Here is a 20275-nt window from a genome sequence, read left to right as displayed (position 1 = left end):
AATATTTATAAGGTACTCAGTTTTAATATGATGTGTTATTTTGTGTTTATTTTTAGTCTATCTTGCTAGCCGTCTTCAAGGTTTTTTTAGTCAGAAGGCAGTTTATGAACATTTTAATCAATGTTCTATGTACACACAGTTCCTGCGTTTCTTCTGATTAGGTTAGCAGGACCAAGAATCAGAATCAGATAAAGAGCTGTATTCTTGACAGCTTCTGATATCAAGAGCTCCCCCTACATTTCTTGTACAAGCAGACTCATGAATCTTCCATGAATTTTTGGGACAATTTTTTTTCTGAACTGTCCATAAAAGGGTGATGCACAGCCTGAGGAAGTAAGTGTGTGTGTTTAGTCGTTTAGTCGTGTCCGACTCTTCGTGACCCCATGGACCAGAGCACGCCAGGCCCTCCTGTCTTCTACTGCCTCCCGGAGTTGTGTCAGGTTCATGTTGGTTGCTTCGCAGACACTGTCCAGCCATCTCATCCTCGGTCGTCCCCTTCTCCTCTTGCCATCACACCTTCCTAACATCAAGGTTTTTTCCAAGGACTCTTTTCTTCTCATGAGATGGCCAAAGTACTGGAGCCTCAGCTTCAGGATCTGTCCTTCCAGTGAGCACTCAGGGTTGATTTCCTTTAGAATTGATAGGTTTGTTCTCTTTGCAGTCCAGGGGATTCTCAAGAGCCTCCTCCAGCACCACAATTCAAACGCATCAATTCTTCGGCGGTCTGCTTTCTTTATGGTCCAGCTCTCACTTCCATACATCACGACAGGAAAAACCATAGCTTTGACTATTCGGACTTTTGTTGGCAAGGTGATGTCTCTGCTTTTCAAGATGCTGTCATCGCTTTCCTCCCAAGAAGAAGGCGTCTTTTAATTTCAGGGCTGCTGTCTCCTGCCCACAAAGCTTGCAAGTTGTGTGAATTTTTTAAAAAAGTGGTTCATTAAAGGTATCCCCTAGCTCTTGCATTTGTATAATCCTGAACCACATAGCCTTTTCCTAATTCTTTCTAAATTACTTGTGAATATGTAAATATCCTGCAACCAGGATACGGCTGGAAAGAAGACTGAACTTGTCACTCAGCTTAGAAATCACCTAGCAGTGTCTGTGACACTCCGTGTCCACCCTCAGCCCTGATTGCATTGTACACAGGTTATCTGTTATTATTAGCAGAAGCTACAATCCAACGGATCAATCATCTGTCAAGCCATCTGTGGAAACATCAAGAGGTTAACAAAGCTAAGTTTTCAGCTTGTAGTAAACTAGTCAACATATCCTTCACTGGTAGAAGGGGTAATTCCATTACAAAACTTGCATTATAGGGTCTTTTATTGAGGACATCCTTTACAACTACAGTACATGGTGAATAGAGGTTACATAGTGAATACAGCCCTTATCATTAGACAAAATCCATCCAGAAAGCAGTGGAATTGAGAAGTTGTAAGGAGACCATTATGCAGACCACATGGCCTGCTCCTTAGCTAGCCTGCTATACTCAGCTGTGTTCCTGTGTGCTTTTCCATCACATGATAATGGTTCATGTTCCAGTCTGATCAGCATCTGAAATGGAACATTGATGGATATAATCTTATACTCAGCCTTTGAAAACGATCATACCATTTCTGTCCTTGTCCATTTTGGTCTTGTAGACAGACCATTTCTTTCTGGGAATGTCATTCATTTGAAGCCGGGAACAGGGGAACAACATAAAGGATACACTTTTCTTAGAATTCCCATTCATTCTTTGAGACATAATGAAGATTTCTCCTGAAGTCCTAGTTGTAATTAGAGGAAGGTGCTTTAAAAAAAACAGACAACTATGAGTGAAATTGCACTGCTCAGTCAAAGAATAAAGCTGAGTGGCATGCCTAACTAGACAGCTACACAGATGGTAGTCCACAAAACTGTATACCAGAATGCATTTCTTCATTAAGATGCTCCAAGACTCTGTTTTTTTTAAATGGCTAAACATTCTTGTACATGTTCTTGAAACCAAACCTGAGCAGATGCTAAGTTATGGGACTCAGCAGTGCTGTTGTGTTGTAGTAGCGCATTGCCTGTCCATTTCAGTCTTGCACTGTGATCTCATTAACTAATCTCAATATTTTACTTACATAATACATAAAAGCAATAAAAGCATTACCCTCAGTTTGACATTATAGCCACTAAGATCTATCATTACTTCACTATTATTATGACATGTGTTACTGACATGTTCAAGCTATATACTACTACTGTGCTCAGTGTGGGATAATAATGTGTACCAACCAAAATACTACTCATACGCTCTTCTCCCTGTCTCTCATTCCCTCAAGTGCATGTTTCCTTTGCTTACCCGCCTTAAATAGTTCATTATTCTTTTCATAGATTCACATGATTGCCACTTACAGTGTATCCACATCCCTCCCTCTATCCAAATCCGAACAGTTTCCCTCATGTAACATAACTCAGTAGTACAACATTCTGCAATTATAGTCTTTTTCTCTGTGTTGCATATGAAAGCCAGGCTGTAAATCAAGATTATGCAGCATTTAAGTGTGCCAGTGGATGCTGTTTTATTTATTTTTTTCTCAAGGATGCTGAAATCCTTAATAAACAGGCTTGTAAACAGCTATCTAGCCTTATATTCCTTGTTAAACTCTGAAGGAAGATTAAATTCACATTTCTCCCTCCTGCTGCTTAAAGCTCCACCCGTGTTCCACTAACGGGAAGCAAAGCCCATCTTAAGTTGCTTTCTGAAATGCCATCTTAGAACCAGATTTTCTTCTAAAGTCCTCAGATGATAAAGAGTGACAAGGAAAGCAAACCAAGCAAGGAGCAAAAGATGCACATATGGAGCGGCAGAGCCTGGCAGTGCATTCTGTTTTGAAAGACAGGTGTTAGCCGGAGATTACAGGGATGAAGGATCAGGAATGTAAAATAAAGGCATGTTACTGACATGTACTAGTATAGGCATATACTTGGCATAGCAACGTATTTATGATTGTAAACTATAAAGAGATAAGTGGTGGGGAAGAGAGTGAGAGCGAGGCTTTAAGGGCTATAAAGGATTACATGTTCATGAACTTAGAAATAATGAAAGGGCCAAGTAAGATCAAATTGATTCAGAGTTGCTTGTACATTGCTCCTTTTTTGTTTTTGGCAAGATGTATTTTTTTTCCTTACTGGTAAACACGAAGCTGCATGTATGCATCTATTCCAGGTATAATTCAATATGCAGAAGATGAAGAGAGAGTAGGGGTTAGATATCCACATTTCCTTTGAGAGTAACTGGAAATCTGTGTCCTTAGAGGCTCAATTATTTTTAAAAGGGAAAAAACCTTAGTCCTACTTGCTGATTAAGGGTAGGAAAGCTGATTAAGGGTAGGAAGTTATTAGTAACATAGGTTTTATGAGCCATCACATTTAAAACTGCCAAAGTATGGCTCAATGTGTTAATGCAGATACACTGCATTCCACAGGGAATGATGAAAATACATGAATTCTCAAGGCCACTGACCTCCAGAGTTAAAACATCTTGCTACAGTGGGGTCTTGACTTGAGAACATGATCCGTATTGGAAGGCGGTTCTCAAGTCAAAATGTCTGTAAGTCAAGTCTCCATTGACCTACAGTGCATTGAAAACCGATTAATCCCATAACAGGCCGTTTTTGTTCCATTTTGGTTTTTTTCTGGTCTGTAAGTCAATTCTCAGGCTGCAAGTCAAACCTAAATTTTGCGGCCAGAGAAGTCTGTAACTCAAAAAGTCTGTAAGTCAAGCCGTCTGTAAGTCAAGGGTCCACTGTATCAGAAAGGCAAGGGGTTTCAAAGAAAACTTGCAAGATCTTGTTGTTGTTAATGCTATTTTTGTAAACTACCTAAAATAGTTCAAATACTGTGTGGATACTGAAACTTAAGATAGCCTTCAAACAAGCTGACAGCCTAATTGACATGATGTAAAAGAAAAGGAGGGGAATGAGGAAAGCATCCATTACAACAGCTGCTCCTTTTCTGATCATTGTGTAGGCAACATAGGTCTCCCCTGCCATGTTTGTTTCCTTTTCCTGGGAGACAGGAATGCAGCCTGCTGGTGGTGCTTGATCCCCATCCTATGTCAGCAACTAGAACATTGCTTTTTGCACCTAGGCAGTCCCCAATGATCTGTCAATTGACGCAGCCTCCTGGCAGGCAGAGAGGACAGAATTAGCTTCCTACAGCAACTCTTTCTCTAGTTGGTAAGTGGTCCTTCTGTGGCTACTAGGAAATGCACTTGCTATGATTAAAGTTGGTCATTTCCTTCCCACATGGAGAGTATGGCCTTCCAGTGACCCTTGGCTACATTGTGGCCCTCTTCAGCTAGCTTTTAGCCTCTCTTCTACATTTTCTCTGATATTAGTGAAATAAATAGCTCATCTCATCCATATACCTTTCCACTTTTTATCCTGATTTCTAGCAGGCAATATTTGCAGCTTTGATGTCTAAATAGGAAGATGTAAGACAAATGCTAATGCTTTCTCATATTTTGTCATGTTAGAGACCTGTTACAGTACTTTAAATCCTTTCTTCAATTCAGTGATGGATATTTGGTGCCAGCTACTTCTGTACTATATGTTATCTAATCTGGTTGCCTTGCCTAGGCTTCAGTTTCTCAAGGTTATAGTGATTGGCTTTGTAGCACTTAGAGGTGAACTTCAGGTAGTATCTGCTGTTGTGGCATGTTTGCCCAAAACAGTTTGCTACTGAAGTGGAACAGAAATGTTGCAATTCCCTGTTAGGTACACTTCAAAACATCCTGAAGTGCTAGTTCCTACTTCACAAAACCAGTTTAAACATTATTACTTCTTGGGGCTGCTGGTCTTGTTTGGTGAGCTCTTTGTGATATAATCCTAAGAATCCTGTTGGATGAAATACTTGTCAGATGTTCCTTGATGGCTAGAACTGTGTCTGAAGGGCAACTAATTCAACCTCTGGAATCTGAGATCCTGCAAAGAATGTTGGTATCTAGTGCTTTGTCTTTACAACTGATGTTAAGTACTCAGCTTCAGATTGAGTGGCTTGATGTCATGTTGAATATATATTACATGTACCTACAACCTAGAATCCCTGGAAAAGACCCTGATGTTGGGAAAGTGTGAAGGCAAGAGGAGAAGGGGACGACAGAGGACAAGATGGTTGGACAGTGTCACTGAAGCTACCAACTTGAATTTGACCAAACCCTGGGAGACAGTGGAAGACAGGAGGGCCTGACGTGCTCTGGTCCATGGGGTCACGAAGAGTCAGACATGACTTAATGGCTAAACAACAACAACCTAGAAAAATATGGCGGTCCATAGGTCTCCATTTTCTTTCAAACACTGAAGGTTAGTTTCCTAAAGACTATGCCTGTATTCTTTTAAATATCTTGGACTAAATCCAGTTATCTCCACCTGCAGTAGCCTGTTGAAATTAATGGGACTTACTAGTCAATTTAACATAATTTCCAGGAATTTCTTAATGTCTACTTCAATTAGGATTAACATTGGATTTAGCTCCCCGAGTACTGTTCTATAGCAGGAAGCTGGGAAATGATATTTAACAAATTAATAAATAAAATAAAGATAACAAGCTTCTTAATGAATTTAAAATTAGTATGACTTTAAAGCAAGTATGGTGAGACATGGAGACCAATTCAGATGAGTGGACAAAACTGGAAGATCTTAAACACATCTCCTGAATCTTCAAAATCAAAGTAGCCTGTGAGGAATTGTAGAGTTGAGTGCAAATGTGATCAGGGACTCTTTATTCTGAGATGATCAGATAAGTATATCACATCCTTTGTTTTAAACCAGCTGAGGTTAAATGCATCACTGTCAAGGTAGCAGCATTATTCAGTCAGGAACCTCAGTACTTCAGCTGTCATACTCAGGAGAGACTTAATAGTGCTATGTACATGAGCAGTACTGCCAATTGCTAGACAAAGATATTCAAAAACACTTGCAGTATACATAGTGTGGAATATAGCTGCCATTTGTCTTGTCACTGGCTAGCTGTGTTTCACAACTGTCCTATCATTCTTCAGTAACATCAAAGTAATAAAATATGGAATGCGGCTTCTCCAACTCTATATAAAATACCCACATTCTTTTTCCTCCCTTTATTATATTTGACATTTAAATTGCTCTCATTTCAAGTGCCTGTCAAGCTTGTCCTGTGATTCTTTCATATCCTTCATGCTGGTCATGAATGAAGATTATCATAAGCATAATTTTTAAAGCATGTCTTTACAATTTCTGTGTCAACTTTGAACAAATATGCTCCTCAAATATTGGCCCTCAGTGGAACAGATAACAAGAACCTTGTGGTCACATTTAGAGGAAGGAAAAGCTTCCACTTTTTTACACACACACACACACACACACACACACACACACACACACACACACACACACACACACACACACACACACACACACCACTGCCACCATAATTTGAACAGTTGCATCCCTGAAGGCTGTTAAACCTTCAGAATAAAAAAAATGTATTTGGGGCTTGATCTAGTAAATTCAAGATAACAGCTCTTTTGAATGTTTATAATTATCACATTAAATTTTGTTTAGTTTTGGTTTTGTGGCAGTTGAAGACAAAGAAGTGATTTCTTGTGAACGCTTTCATGACTGCAACCACTTCTTCGGATTCTTGAAGGATTTCAAGTGGACTGCAGTCCTCAAATCTTAGACAGATAAAATGTGTTAATCTTTATGGTGCCACAAGATTATTTGCTGACTTTACTCCCAACAGATTACAGAATTGCATGAGAGCAGAGCACTATTAGAAGGAGAAAGTGGTAAATCACTTCTGAGGACTTTATGCTTAGAAAACCCAAGAACGATTACTAAGGCAAAGGCAAGGGTGTAGTTTGTATCAAAATGGCTAAGGCCAGAGAAAGCGGATCAGGATCTGTGGGGAAGACGGTACGTGTTCAGGTTAAGGTCCCTCTGGGTTCCAGAGAACATGAGATGAGGGAAGGCATGGCTATCACTTCTTAGAATGATAAGATAGATATTTTCACTAACTGTGATTAATTGCTCAGATTGATGAGTCAGGTGAAGTAACAAGGAGGCAGGATTTCCCTGTGTTTAGCTGATTGTTACTATCGACAAGGCAGTGTTCTTCACTTCAGTGATTATTACATACTTTTGTATGACAAGTACTACACTGGTGTTGCAGGAAGTCAAACTGTGCTTCTTAGCTATTGGGTGAGCCAGTTTGAGTGACCCACACAGACACACAGTGCACTACAGAAAGGCACAGGGAATATGCATGATCAGATACAGGAATTGTGAAGTCCACTTCATGGGAGGAAAAAGAATGGGAGAAGGGTTATCCAATGGTGTAACAGAATTAGGGCAGAGGTGGGATTCAGCAGGTTCTCACCTATTCTATAGAACCGCTTCCTAAATGTACTATTGGTTCTTAGAACCGTTTGTTGGCCTGAGATGAATGAAGGAGGAGGGGCCAGGTGACCAGCGATGAGCGAGGGGGAGGGGGCACAATTAACTGCCTCCCTTCCCACTCCACACTGAGCCGTCTGAGGTGGGATATGGGTGAGAGAGATAAAGCCCAGGAAAGAGCAGAGGTGTCACTGGCGGAAAGAGGGGGGAGGATGAGTCTTTGATGTCACTGGAGGAAAGCCCATTTCCTTGAGGCAGGGGGGGTGATTGACAAGGCATGAGGGCAGGACACAGAGAGAAAAAGTTTTGGGGTGAGACCGCTTCAGTCAAACAAACAACCGTCCTCGTTTTACTATGATTTTTTTCAAGTTAAAGGTACCACATAAGACTGTTGCTCTGCCTAGAAACAGTTTTTTTAAATCCCAGAGAATATCCAATGCATGAACCAGTGACAGTCTCACTGATCCACGCAAGCAAGGTATGCAATAGAAAAGTCACTCACACCACAAAGAGATGAAACCTCCAAGCCTCATTTAGAATAACAAAGAACTCTTCATCCTGCCCCAAAACTGACAATTTTGGGAGACAAATGGCACACAGAGATGGCCCACTCTGTTAGAAGGAGGAAGACAGCTATCAGTATTTTAACACTAGTAAGACTTACTATTCTTGAAGGCCATATATCCAGGGCCAAGAAAGGAAAACACATAAACATATCAATAGATAAGGGGAATTGAAACTCTTCTCTCCAGACATTCAGACGCATCTTGACCACAGGTCAACATAGGGGGGTGGGGGCCGGAGGGACTCCGAGGGGGAGGGACCATCATGAGAAGGCAGCATTCTCCAGAAAAGACATACATGAGAGCATACTAATCAAGCATTTGTTGATATTGGCTGTTGTGGGTTTTTCGGGCTCTTTGGCAGTGTTCTGGACCGATTGAGGTGGTGGAGTTGAGGTGGAGTGGCAACAGATTGAAAAGAGACCATACCTTCCAAGCCAGAAGGAAGCAGGGGGGAGGGGAGAAGAACTCCTCAACAGGTGTGCAAAGGCAGCCACCAGATAACAACAAGCAGGGCTATCAGTCATTTCAGGAGCAGGAAAGGGGATGGAAGCAATTTTTACTGGTGAGCTATAGGGTGAAATAGGAGGTAAAGGGAAGGAGAGATGTGTCAGTTCTCTGTCAAACCTGGTCATAAGCACCCACTGTGAGGTGTGTGTTTGTTTGTGTGTGTGTGTTTGGCACATGCCCATGGTGAGGTTAACAGCAGCGGCATGCCCAAACAGATACACTTATCCAGATATCTTAATCATGTGAGAAGTAGTTGTGATGATAGGCAGTAGGGAGACCACTGTAGAAGAAACTCTCATCGGATCCCACTGTCCTGGGCATTTATTTATTTATTTATTTATTTATTTATTTATTTATTTATTTATTCATTCATTCATTCATTCATTCATTCATTCATTCATTCATTCATTCATTCATTCATTCATTCATTCATTCATTTGCCATTCGGGCATAGAACCTGTTGTTAATTTATTTGAATCCCACCACTGAATTAGGGCTTAAAAGGTCAAAGCTGTAATACTCTTTTAGTAACAGAAATGATGGCATTATACCTTCCTCCACCACTGGTTTCCCTGTTCCTTGGAGTGTAACTTGATAGCTGGGAGAAAAATGACATTTTCTCAGGAACAAGGTATTGTTGAAAGGTATCCGTTTTGCAGTGCTAACAGTTTTAAGGTAGTCTGCTATATTTAAAAGTTCTTAACTTTATAGGACCTGCTTCTTATTTGTAGCTGTGGGTTGATCCAGCTGGCTGTATTTTTTTAAATTATTATTAGGATACTCAAAGATTTTCATGTAACTGATGCCCCCTAAAAAGTAAAAAAGGAGGGTGTTATACAATCCTAGTGAAGTCAACAGGGATTTCTCAGGATCTGAAGGCAATAATGTAATACTTTATTCGTTGTGTCTGGACAAACATTTTTAGAAGATCAGAAACTTGTGCAGTACTTCTTGACGTTTTGTTCTGTAGACAACACATGCATTCCCTTCCAAAAGATATTGCCCTTTGGTTGTGATGAGGTGCATTAAACACTTCTGCCCTCCCAGAGGCCTGAATGTGCTTGAATTGTGGGAGCAGACCTTAAAATCCCAAAGCTGTTTCCTGTCTAGAGAAAGTCATATTACTTGACAATGCCTTCGAAAAAGAGTCAGAAAAAGAATCAAACCTTTAAGATTGCCTCCCCTCTCTCTCCCTCTCTCTCCCTCTCTCTCTCTGTCTGTCAATGTCAACATTTGAAGTTAACTGTGAAATATGATTCCTAACAGATAACAGAAGGGAAGGAGAGTACTAGTAATTTTTAGTCATCTACCCTTGGCCTCTTCTGCACTTTATGAACTGAGAAAAAGCAAAACGAAGGCTCACGAGTGACCCCTTGTGTCACTTTGCTGGTCGTACTTATTCCCACAGTGTCTCTTGTCAATTGCTGATCCTGTGACATGGTGTCAGGATGATGGGAACGCAACATTTTCCATCTAAACATATCTCCAAATGTAGGGAATGTATACCTTTTTTTAAAAAAGCTCAGCATGCCACAAACATCTTCCACAACATTTTCTTAAGGACCCTAATGGTTAGACAGGGGTGTTGTTTTTCTACATTCAGAATTTATCAGCAAGTACTGGACAAACCATGGTGTTCCCCCTCTGATACATCTGTCCATTCCAAATTGCCTCAGAGTGCTTCAGTTATGCATGAGCACTAAGCTGGAAACTAGGAAGTATGATGCAGTGCTGATCATTAGAAAACAGTGCATAAATCTACTGAATCAAAGAATGTAGATTTTATGAAATATGTCTGAAACATTCATTTCTGTGTGTGTGTGTTTAGTCGTTTAGTCGTGTCCGACTCTTCGTGACCCCATGGACCTGAGCACGCCAGGCCCTCCTGTCTTCTACTGCCTCCCGGAGTTGTGTCAGGTTCATGTTGGTTGCTTCGCAGACACTGTCCAGCCATCTCATCCTCGGTCGTCCCCTTCTCCTCTTGCCATCACACCTTCCTAACATCAAGGTTTTTTCCAAGGACTCTTTTCTTCTCATGAGATGGCCAAAGTACTGGAGCCTCAGCTTCAGGATCTGTCCTTCCAGTGAGCTGTCAGGGTTGATTTCCTTTAGAACTGATAGGTTTGTTCTCCTTGCAGTCCAGGGGATTCTCAAGAGCCTCCTCCAGCACCACAATTCAAAGGCATCAATTCTTCGGCGGTCTGCTTTCTTTATGGTCCAGCTCTCACTTCCATACATCACGACAGGAAAAACCATAGCTTTGACTATTCGGACTTTTGTCGGCAAGGTGATGTCTGGCAGACTTATTTCTGGCAGACTTATTTTTCCAATGTCTTTTTTCTCTTTCCTTTCCCCCCTTCCCTTCATTCTCTGTTGTTTGCATATATATTTTTATTCATAAGTAAAACAGATGAAGCCACCATGGGCTTTCTGTCAAGTGCAAGAGTAAACTAGTGCCAGCATTGTTTGTCATATTTCTTTGGCTGGAACTTTCCTCCCTGTGCTCCTTTCCACTTGTACAAGTCCTTCAACACATGGCTGAGGGAGCTCCAGATGTGACGATAAAGAGCCACTGAATGACAGAAGGCACCAAGCAGCACCGACAGCTTGTCAGAAATCTATCTGTATTTATGCCTTTGTCAGGAATTATTTTAACCCAAGTGTAACCAGACACACATGGTAGCTAAAGCTTGGGTCTTGTACACAGTCGTTTACTAAAGGGAATCCTGTTAATATTGATATTAAAGTCAAATAAATAGACATAATTGTGTTGCAAATGTTTAGCCCGTTCCTTCTTTCCTTAAATGAGATACATTTATTGAATTAAAATTATAGCAAACTCTGTCAAAAAGTCCTCAGATTGGTAACTGTTAATGGAAAACCAAAGTAAGGGCTGATTGCAGTTAAATTGTTCAAGAACTGTAAATGGAGCCTGTCTTGAGGAGGCAAGAGATGGAACAAGTAAGTATTTTGAATGGGCAAGAAAAGGAAAATATTTTGGCTCCAGTCTATGCATATAGATCTAGTCCACTGACCTCATTGGCACATATTAAGGAAGGATCAAACAGGACATATGTGTATATGTCCTGCAGGGAAAGTTATTTGTTCTGTGTTAAGCACTGCATACAATAGTTGTTAACCTACCACCAGCTTGACCAAATCTCTCTTGGATTTAAGGCCACCCATCCCCCAGACTACACCACATAGAAATAGCATAGCAAACGTCTGAAATACGTTGAAGTCTGTGCCAAATGTTTATGAGTAGCATACTTGTGGGATGAACACTGACCCTCCACTGAACTGTTTTGCTATAAGAAGGTAGTGGATAAACAATATTGTTTATAGCCTTTTAATGGTTATGATTAGTTTGGGTCTGGCTTGGCCCACATTGAATGGACATCCTCATTCCAATTCAGTCCTTTGGCTATTAGAAGTAATCAATTTAAACTATGTATAACTCAAAAGACTGAAATGGAAGGTTAAATCCAGTTGGCAGTCCCACCTAGTGTAAATCTATTGAATCAATTGCTTAATAGTCAGTCTGTGCTTGTGTAAATCCCATTGATTCAGTAGCTCTCATTTAGTTGGAAGTCACAGCTGGAATTAGGGCTGTCTTTGCTGTAAATTTAGGTAGGAAACTGGGTAAAATTTTACTGTAGTGGTTGAAATATCTTTCTGCCAGTTTATATCTGAGTTTGGAAGAAAACATGTTTTCAAATTAACTATTTAGTAGAAGTAGGCATCCTTCAGTCTCGAGAGATTATGGTAGCATGCTTGGAACAGCGTCTAGTGTGGCTGAGAAGGCCAATTCAAGAGTTACAATCCCTTCCACACTGAAGACAAATACAATCTGTCCCCTGTCCAGCTCCCTGATTTTGCTGGTTTCGGGACTGCCTCTTTGCCTAGGCTTGCTGAACAAGTGTAAATAATAAAGATGTTTACCTTCTGCCACAACAACCTAAGTTAGGTGAGTATTTTAAGATTTAAATGCCAGCAACTCTTGGAGGCTCAACTTCCATTTGCAGACTCTTCCACTGGCTGCTAAAGACTCAGAAATAATCTGAAAATAACTTTGGGGGGGGGTTAATGAGAAGTACCTGGATGGGCACTTCTGATTGTGATTTTTGTGTGTGTGTTGGGGTGAGTGGGCCTTGGGGGGACACCCCTTTCATAAAGTGAGAACAACATTTTCTTGAGTCTACTAGGAGCAGAAATTGGTCTTTTTACATTTAAAAAAATTTAACTGGTTTTCATGGGCGAAAGACCTGATGGATGGCCTGGTGGTGTTTTTGCTTATTCCTATTAAATGAAGCTGGAAAGACTGAAGCAGACACATACTGACTTGCTGATAGCCACTTAATGGAACTGTGGCACAGAGATCAGAGCCGAACCGGGGACTTCTTGATGACCTTTCTTGTATCTAGGTGCCAAACCAGTGAAAGGAGGAAACCATGTTTATGCCAATTCTTGTACTTTAGATGCTGTGAATGCGCTTTCAGTTTATTTATTTTCAAGGGATTTCTTCAAGATCCCAAATGGTAAATGGAGAAAATGTGTTCTGTACAAGGAAGATGCTGGTGTGCCATTACCGAGTGCTAGTTCAAGGGAAGAAAGCATTTCTTTTTCCCTCAGCAACATTTTTCTCTCCTTTTACATCTGGAGCCTATTTGCATTCAACCTATTTATTAATTTTTGAGTAGCAAACACTGCAGAGTATGTGCTTTGAAGTACTTGAACAGAAAGTTTTTATGGTTGTCTGAGGTCTATATTATGGAAGCCCATAAATATTTTTCTTTTTCTTCTTTTTAAAGTAGTTTTCCTTAATGTCAAAAGTGTGGGTTTTTTTTTCCTCTTTCAAGTAGTAAGCCTACGTAATTTTTGTCTTAAATTATGTTCATGCCAGGGCATAGCTGAATAGCTTCAGGAAAAGGATGTTGATTATATTAATAGTCTAATGCTGGTATTCCCAATGTGGCATATTGCCGTGATGAAAGACCTGCAAAACTTTGTGCTTTCTCACATTGCCAGGCATCCTCATCTGAATCCCTGAACAGGCAGCAATGCTTGTATGTAGGAGTCTGTGAACTCAACTGTGGCAAATACATTTGCCAGGGATCCTCACTTTGGCATAGTCTAGTCTCTGTAGTCATGCACATCTATGAGGGTGTACTCAGTAGGCCTCTCACACTCCCCCCACAAAGTGGTCACCTGAACAAGGTCACTGAAGTACAGATCTTCCTCACTTTTACAACTATCTTTTAAAAAAAGATGGGAAAACTAGAAAAAGGAAGGTAATAAAAAGACATAAAGCAGAATTAACAATGCAGCAGTCTCAAAATGTCATGCAAGCTTTATATTTTACATTTAAAGAATGAATTCCTCACAGGAAAAAAAAGCCCTTGGTTTGAAGCAAAAAGTTATCGTCCAATGTTCCCTCTAAGCTGGCCGTGTGCACACAGCACTGCATCAGTCCCATGCAGCCAGATCAATGCTGCTGCCCAGTTGCCAGCAAAGCCCTGTGCAGTGTACCAGAAATCAGATGGAACATTGGTTATGGTTGAAGAAGCTATATCCACCCCCTCCAACCCAAGTAAGGAAATTTAGATCCTCGATCAACCACTGTTTCACTCAGAACATGAACACATGGTTGCCCCTTTGTGTACTTTTAACTTTCCAACCCAAATAATCGCAAGAAGTGAGCTTCATTCTGATTTGGGAGAGACATTTATCCAGAACTAAGCCATTTAAACACCATTCATTCATTCCCGCAAATGAACATCAACTGAATGGTACTAAGAAAAGTCATGTAACTGCGGATGCAACTGTGATGCACCTCTGCTGTGTTGATATCAACACTATACAGGTTGGTGTTTCATTTCAGCTCTTCTACCTACTAGTTTTTGCATATGGGGAGTGGGATTATTCTGTAGTGGTTTTTGGGGGGAGGAAGCAAGTTAAAGTATAAGAAGGATGTATCAATGTGTGTTTTTTGCATGAGGAAGAAGGCTGGATCGATGCTGTGAATTTCATAATTTTAGGGGGTACAGTTAGAACCATAACTTCTACCATATTTTTGGCCAAAAAAAGAGAGTCCCTCCTGAAATATAGAAAATGCACAAAAATGCAGTGCTTCCTGGGGTGTTGAGCATGAATGGCAATGAGACTGTCACTCCCAAGAAGCACTGTGGTAGCTTCCCCCCCGGAAGCATTGCAGCAGGATATGATGGCCTAGGAGGCGGCCTTGTCATTGCCCAGGTACCGTATTTTTTGCTCCATAAGATGCACTTTGCCCCAAAAAAGTGGGGGGGGAGTCCGTGCATCTTATGGAGAGAAGCTGGCGATTTCGCCCCCACTAGCCCTGTGGGGGGAGCCTCGCAAGGGTCCGAGGCAGCCTTCCAGGACCCTTGTGAGGCTCCCCCCACCCCCACGGGGCCAGCGGGGGCAAAATTGCCAGCTTCTCGGACCTTTTCTGAGCCTTTCAAGCCTCAGAAAAGGTCCTAGAAGCTGGCGATTTCTGCCCCCCGCTGGCCTCGTGGGGGTGGGGGGAGCCTCACAAGGGTCCTGGAACAGACCCTAGGACCCTTTGGAGGCTCACCCTGTCCCCCTGCTGGGCCAGAGAGGGGAAAATCACCACCTTCTGGGATTCTTTTGAGACTTGGGAAGCTTCAGAAGAGTCCCTGAAGGTGGCGATTTCACCCCCTTTGGCCCCCAGGGGGCAGGGTGAGCCTCCAAAGGGTCCTAGGGTATGTTCCATAAGAGGGACCTCTCCATAAGGCTCATCAAATTTTTAGGAGAAGAAAACAGATTTTTATTTTCCTATTTTCTTCTCCTAAAATTTGGTGCGTCTTATGGAAAGATGCATCTTATGGAGCAAAAAATATGGTAAGTGGAATCAAGGTGTCTGTGGATATGTGTTTGTGGGCCAGAACTCCCAGAATTCTGTCCAGGGAAGTCTTCAAGAATTCTGAGAGTTGGAGTGGCAGATAAGCAAGAGCCTTCCCCCCCCCAAAGAAAAGGATTATTGAGGAAGAACTTTAAAAACCATCTGACAGACAAAAATAATATTTTTTCTTCCTGCACCATTGCTTAACCTTGAGATTGCCTCCCTTGTCAGAGACTCAGAGGGGCATTGCAATTTCCTGAGGCTTCAGCTGGTGCCCTGAGATGTAGCAGCCTCGTTACTATTTTTAAACGGAGCCACTACGTATTGCCAAAACTACTGCAAATCTCTTTATGATTGAGCCTTTGCCCTTTTTTTAATGTTTATCCTGCCTTTCTCACTCAAATGGGACTCAGGGTAGCTGCTGATATTTAATAAGACAACTAACAAACAAATGAAGCGTGTATATGCTTTTAAATAAAGCTGTTCCATAGCAACTGGCCAGTTGTCAGGCCAAAACAAACAGTCTTTCCCTAACAGACCTAACTTTGCCTGTTGATGTACTTTCTACGAAACCTGTTTTAGGACGTCTTCTGTTTGTTTTGAATCAAAAGTGAAAATGCAGTGAAGTTTACAGTGGTGCCTCGATTTACGACCATAATCTGTTCCAGAAGATGGGCATAACTTCAAACGGTCATAAATTGAAGCACCATTTCCCATAGGCATACATCAAAACCCCATTAATCCATTCCAACCAAAAAACAACAACAACCCCAAAATAATAATAATAATAATAATAATAATAATAATAATAATAATAATAATAATAATAATAATAATAATAATAATAATAATAATAATAACAATAACAACAACAACAACAACAACAACAACAACAACAAAACAAAACAAAAAATCACACCCACACACCCACAGACAGACAGCCCCAGCAGAATGCCATGGGGCTGGGGGGAGGGAATGCCCATAACACAAAAAATATCACAGCACAGAAACATAACTCCCCAACCCCAAACCCACCCTGCAAAACAAAGTAAATATACTTACACAGGAGAAGAAAGCACCTCCAGGGAGCCCTGAAGCCTCCTCCGATCGCACTCACTCTAACCATTGGGGCAAAAGAGCTACAAAGAAGCAGCCTATTCGCCAACCAACGGTTAGCCCTCTAATTTGAATTCCCCACCTTTTTTCCCTGCCTCTTTTGTTTGCAACTCGAAGCTCTGGCTGCAAGTCAAAGGAAAATTTTCCAGCTGGAACTGGTCTCAACTCGAAATGGTCGTAAGTCGGGATGTTCATAAGTCAAGGCACCTTTTGCAACTTTCCCAACACATGAATTGGGGTATGTGGAGGGGAAAAATTGATTTTCATCTTTAACATTTCTAGAGACCTATTACCTATTCTGAGTAATTTGAAAGAACAGTGCCAAAAATGCTTATAACAAGCTTTAAAAAAAAAAAAAACACCATAGAGTAGGATTTGATTTGGAAGGGAAATCAAAACCTGCAACATTGGAAACTCTGTAGAAAGACTGGTAGCAACTTTCCAGATGTTAAATGAAGAGTGTTTCCCATCCATACATGGAAGAGCCAAGGGACTAATCCTAGTACATTTTCTTAAGAAATGCTATATTTTCCTTGCGATTAAGGCATTTTACTGTTTTTTTCTGCATGTGGAAAGTAAGGGTCACAAAGTCAAAAAGTGAGCTGCCCTGTCCTGTGGTGTTGTGTCTTGATTTTGCCCGCCATGCCAAAGTAGCACCATTTTATTTTATTTTATTTATATCCCACCTTTCTCCTCAAGAGAACCCAAAGCTTAGAGAACATAAGGCATTTCATTGCCAATTTTTAATTACTGGGATTTTATACAGCAAGCAGCTCATACTGAATTTTCGGGGTCTTTGCAAACCCATGCAATTATTCTCCTATATTTAGGTTCATTGTGACATAATGTTAAATGGAAAGCACATGCTTCTGAGCCCTGGTGTTTAAATTTATGCAAATATATTAATGTATGTAAATTTGTAATTTCCTGGATTTTTCTGAAAAGTTACTGGCAGTTATTCAGTCGTGGATTTTGTATATATACAAGGGTGAATGATGCCAATTCTCCTTTGCCAGGAACTAAATGAAACAAATTTTAAACTCCCCCCCCCCTGTATTTGTTCTCCTGTTGCACAAAGTCCAAGACTGCTTGATTTCATACCCCATCCAAACATCCCCATGTAATTGTTTAAGACTATAATCATGCCACACATGTTGAGCTAGACAAAGTCATCAGTGTTCACAAGGAATAGGTATATGCATGGAAACACAGGAGAGGTCAGGTGGCAGTGACAACCAATTTGATCCTAAAGGTGAGGCAAAAGATGCATCTTGACAAGCTTACCAGAGCTTGGAAAAATAACTTTTCAAGATTCCCAGGATCTCTCAGCCCATGTGGCTTGTGGGAAGATTCTGGGCATTAGAGCATCATGAAGTACCTTTCCTAAGCTCTGAAGCTGAGCTGTCAAACCTACAGTTGAATGCATTCCAATGGGGGGGGGGAATTCACCAAAAATTAACAAAGACTCAGAACAAAGCTAAATTAAGTTTGCAAAGGTTTTACAGGGTGCACTAACGATTCCAAGCATTTTAAACAGTTTTTGAACATTTTAAGACACTTTAAAAATAGCGAAAACTGACCTGTCAAAACCATTGAAATGCATTGAAACCTATTCAATGCATTCAAATGGGGGAACCACGTTTCGCTTAGCGATGTTTCCTGTGGCAATTTTCGCTGAAGGATAGTAATCCGTTCCCATTGGAACGGAATTTCTGGTTTTCAGTGCATCTCTATGGGAAAACGCGTTTCGCTTAGCGATGTTTTCCCATAGCGATGTTTTTTTGGAACCAATTAAAATCGTTAAGCGAGGCACCACTGTAATCTTTATTAATTACATGACATATCCCTGTGCCTGCTGTTGTTGCTCCTTCATTTGCACCAAGGTGAGCTCTGCGGGAAGGTTCCCCTTTCTTTCCTGCCTCCTTTTGCTGCAGTGGCGGCTGTGGCTGCCGCCTCTTCTCCCTCTCCCTCTTTCTCTGACAGGCACCTGATGCGGAGCCCCGCTCTTGCTCTGGCTCCCCTTCCCTGCAGCTTCACTTCTTCTCTGCCAGCCTTCCTCAATCTTTTCTAGCCGCCGCGGTCTCTCCTTTCTTGACTCCTGCTGCTCACTCAAATACCTCCGGGCAAACCCACAAACTTTTTTCCCCTTTAAAAAAAGATCCTACCCTTCTCCAGCCTCTGCTATCTCTCGACTATCTCATTTTATTTTGCCCATTCCCTCTCACTCGTGGTGTGTGTGTGTGTGTGTGTGTGTGTGTGTGTGTGTGTGTGTGTGTGTGTGTGTGTGTGTGTGTGTGTTTAGATCTTGCTCTCCTTTCCTTGCTAATCTTTATGCGCAGCTTGCTCAAAACGAAGCAGGAAATCACCTCCAGAAACAAAGGCTCCACGTGGGCATGGCTGATTTACAGCCCCAAAGTGGTGTCTTCTATTGTGACTCCATCAGAGACTGCTTTCCACCTTCCACCTCTTCCCCTCCCATCAAAAATTATAACATAAAATATTACAGAAGCCTATTTTAAAGGTTTTTAGCTTTGCCTGCTGGACAGAGAACATTAGGCCAAAAAGGAGGGCATGTCCTCCTTTTGCCGGACATCTGGCAACCCTGCATATGAGGCATTTGTGTGATACAACAGCAGATGATTCCAATGAAATAATACAGCTTCTCCATATGGTCTGCAGTATCATATATGCTGACATATTAAGTTATTTGCTGGTAAAAATGCTTTAACAAATTTAATTGTCTCCAGCACACCCAGGAAGTGTTGTCATATGAGGGAATTCAACTATATTAGCAAAGGCTGATAAGGTTTATTTTAGCTATATTGAGGCAAGATTGAAGAAATATTCCATCTGCAGCTGTTGAAATGGTATAGCTGCTTTAGTAATTTCATCCAACAAGGAGTTTCTTTTACTTCCTAAACTAATATTTCTGAAGCAAATTAGTGTGTGTGTGTGTGTGTGTGTGTGTGTGTGTGTGTGTGTGTGTGTGTGTGTGTGTGTGTGTGTGTGTGTGTGTACACTTGTTTATATATATATCAAGGCATATCAACAAGTTTAACAAGTTTATACAGCATCTTAAAATATTAGCATACCATGTAAAGTTCACTATGACATATTGATGTCTTTTGGAAACACGTCATTTGATAGCTTGAAGAAGCATACAGAGTTATACAGGAACAGGTGGTATGCTGATGCAAAACTATGTGTTAGGCTATGCTGGTATACTCTAAGAGGAGCTAAAGTGTGTCTTGAAAATCTATTCTAACATGTTGGATGCATCCATCAGTCTTTGTCAGTTGCAGTAAGGCAGGTCAAAACTGTTTTAACACCCATACTGTGTTCCTGCCAATATATGGGCAGCTGTCGTTGCTGGTTTGAGAATCCTAGGAGATGTTTTCTGTGCTGTTTAAAGAAATATACATGGTCCTGGAAACATAGAGCTGGAGAGGTCCTTGTCAGCTATCTAGTTGAGCCCTCTGCTTGACCAAAAATCCAGTGCTCAAAAATTCCTAACATATCTATGGACTCTCTACTTGAAGATATCTGGTCTGAGAAACTCCACAATCCTTCTGATTATTAATGCACAAGTCTCAAACATCTTGAGATCACCTGTGAACTTGTAATAGCAAACTGGAATAAGCCACCAGCATAAAACTGATACTGGAGTGTGTGTGTGTGTGTGTGTGTGTGTGTGTGTGTGTGTGTGTTTTGTTTTTTGTTTTTTTGAGATCATCACAGTGGTGCTGTTATCAGTGAACTATCTGTTCCTTGCCTCATACCAATAATTGGAAGCTGCA

At 41.1% G+C, this 20275-nt stretch overlaps 1 protein-coding gene across 4 annotated transcripts in view; it reads left to right on the top strand.

The window, feature by feature from the left end:
* UNC5C (unc-5 netrin receptor C) overlaps window positions 1–20275 on the top strand; it is a 413186-nt gene that overhangs the window by 243202 nt on the left and 149709 nt on the right. The window lies entirely within an intron of this gene.

The sequence above is a fragment of the Pogona vitticeps genome, chromosome 5, assembly GCF_051106095.1.
Source record: "Pogona vitticeps strain Pit_001003342236 chromosome 5, PviZW2.1, whole genome shotgun sequence".
Classification (NCBI taxonomy): Eukaryota; Metazoa; Chordata; class Lepidosauria; order Squamata; family Agamidae; genus Pogona; species Pogona vitticeps.
This window is presented reverse-complemented; position numbering and strand designations above follow the sequence as displayed.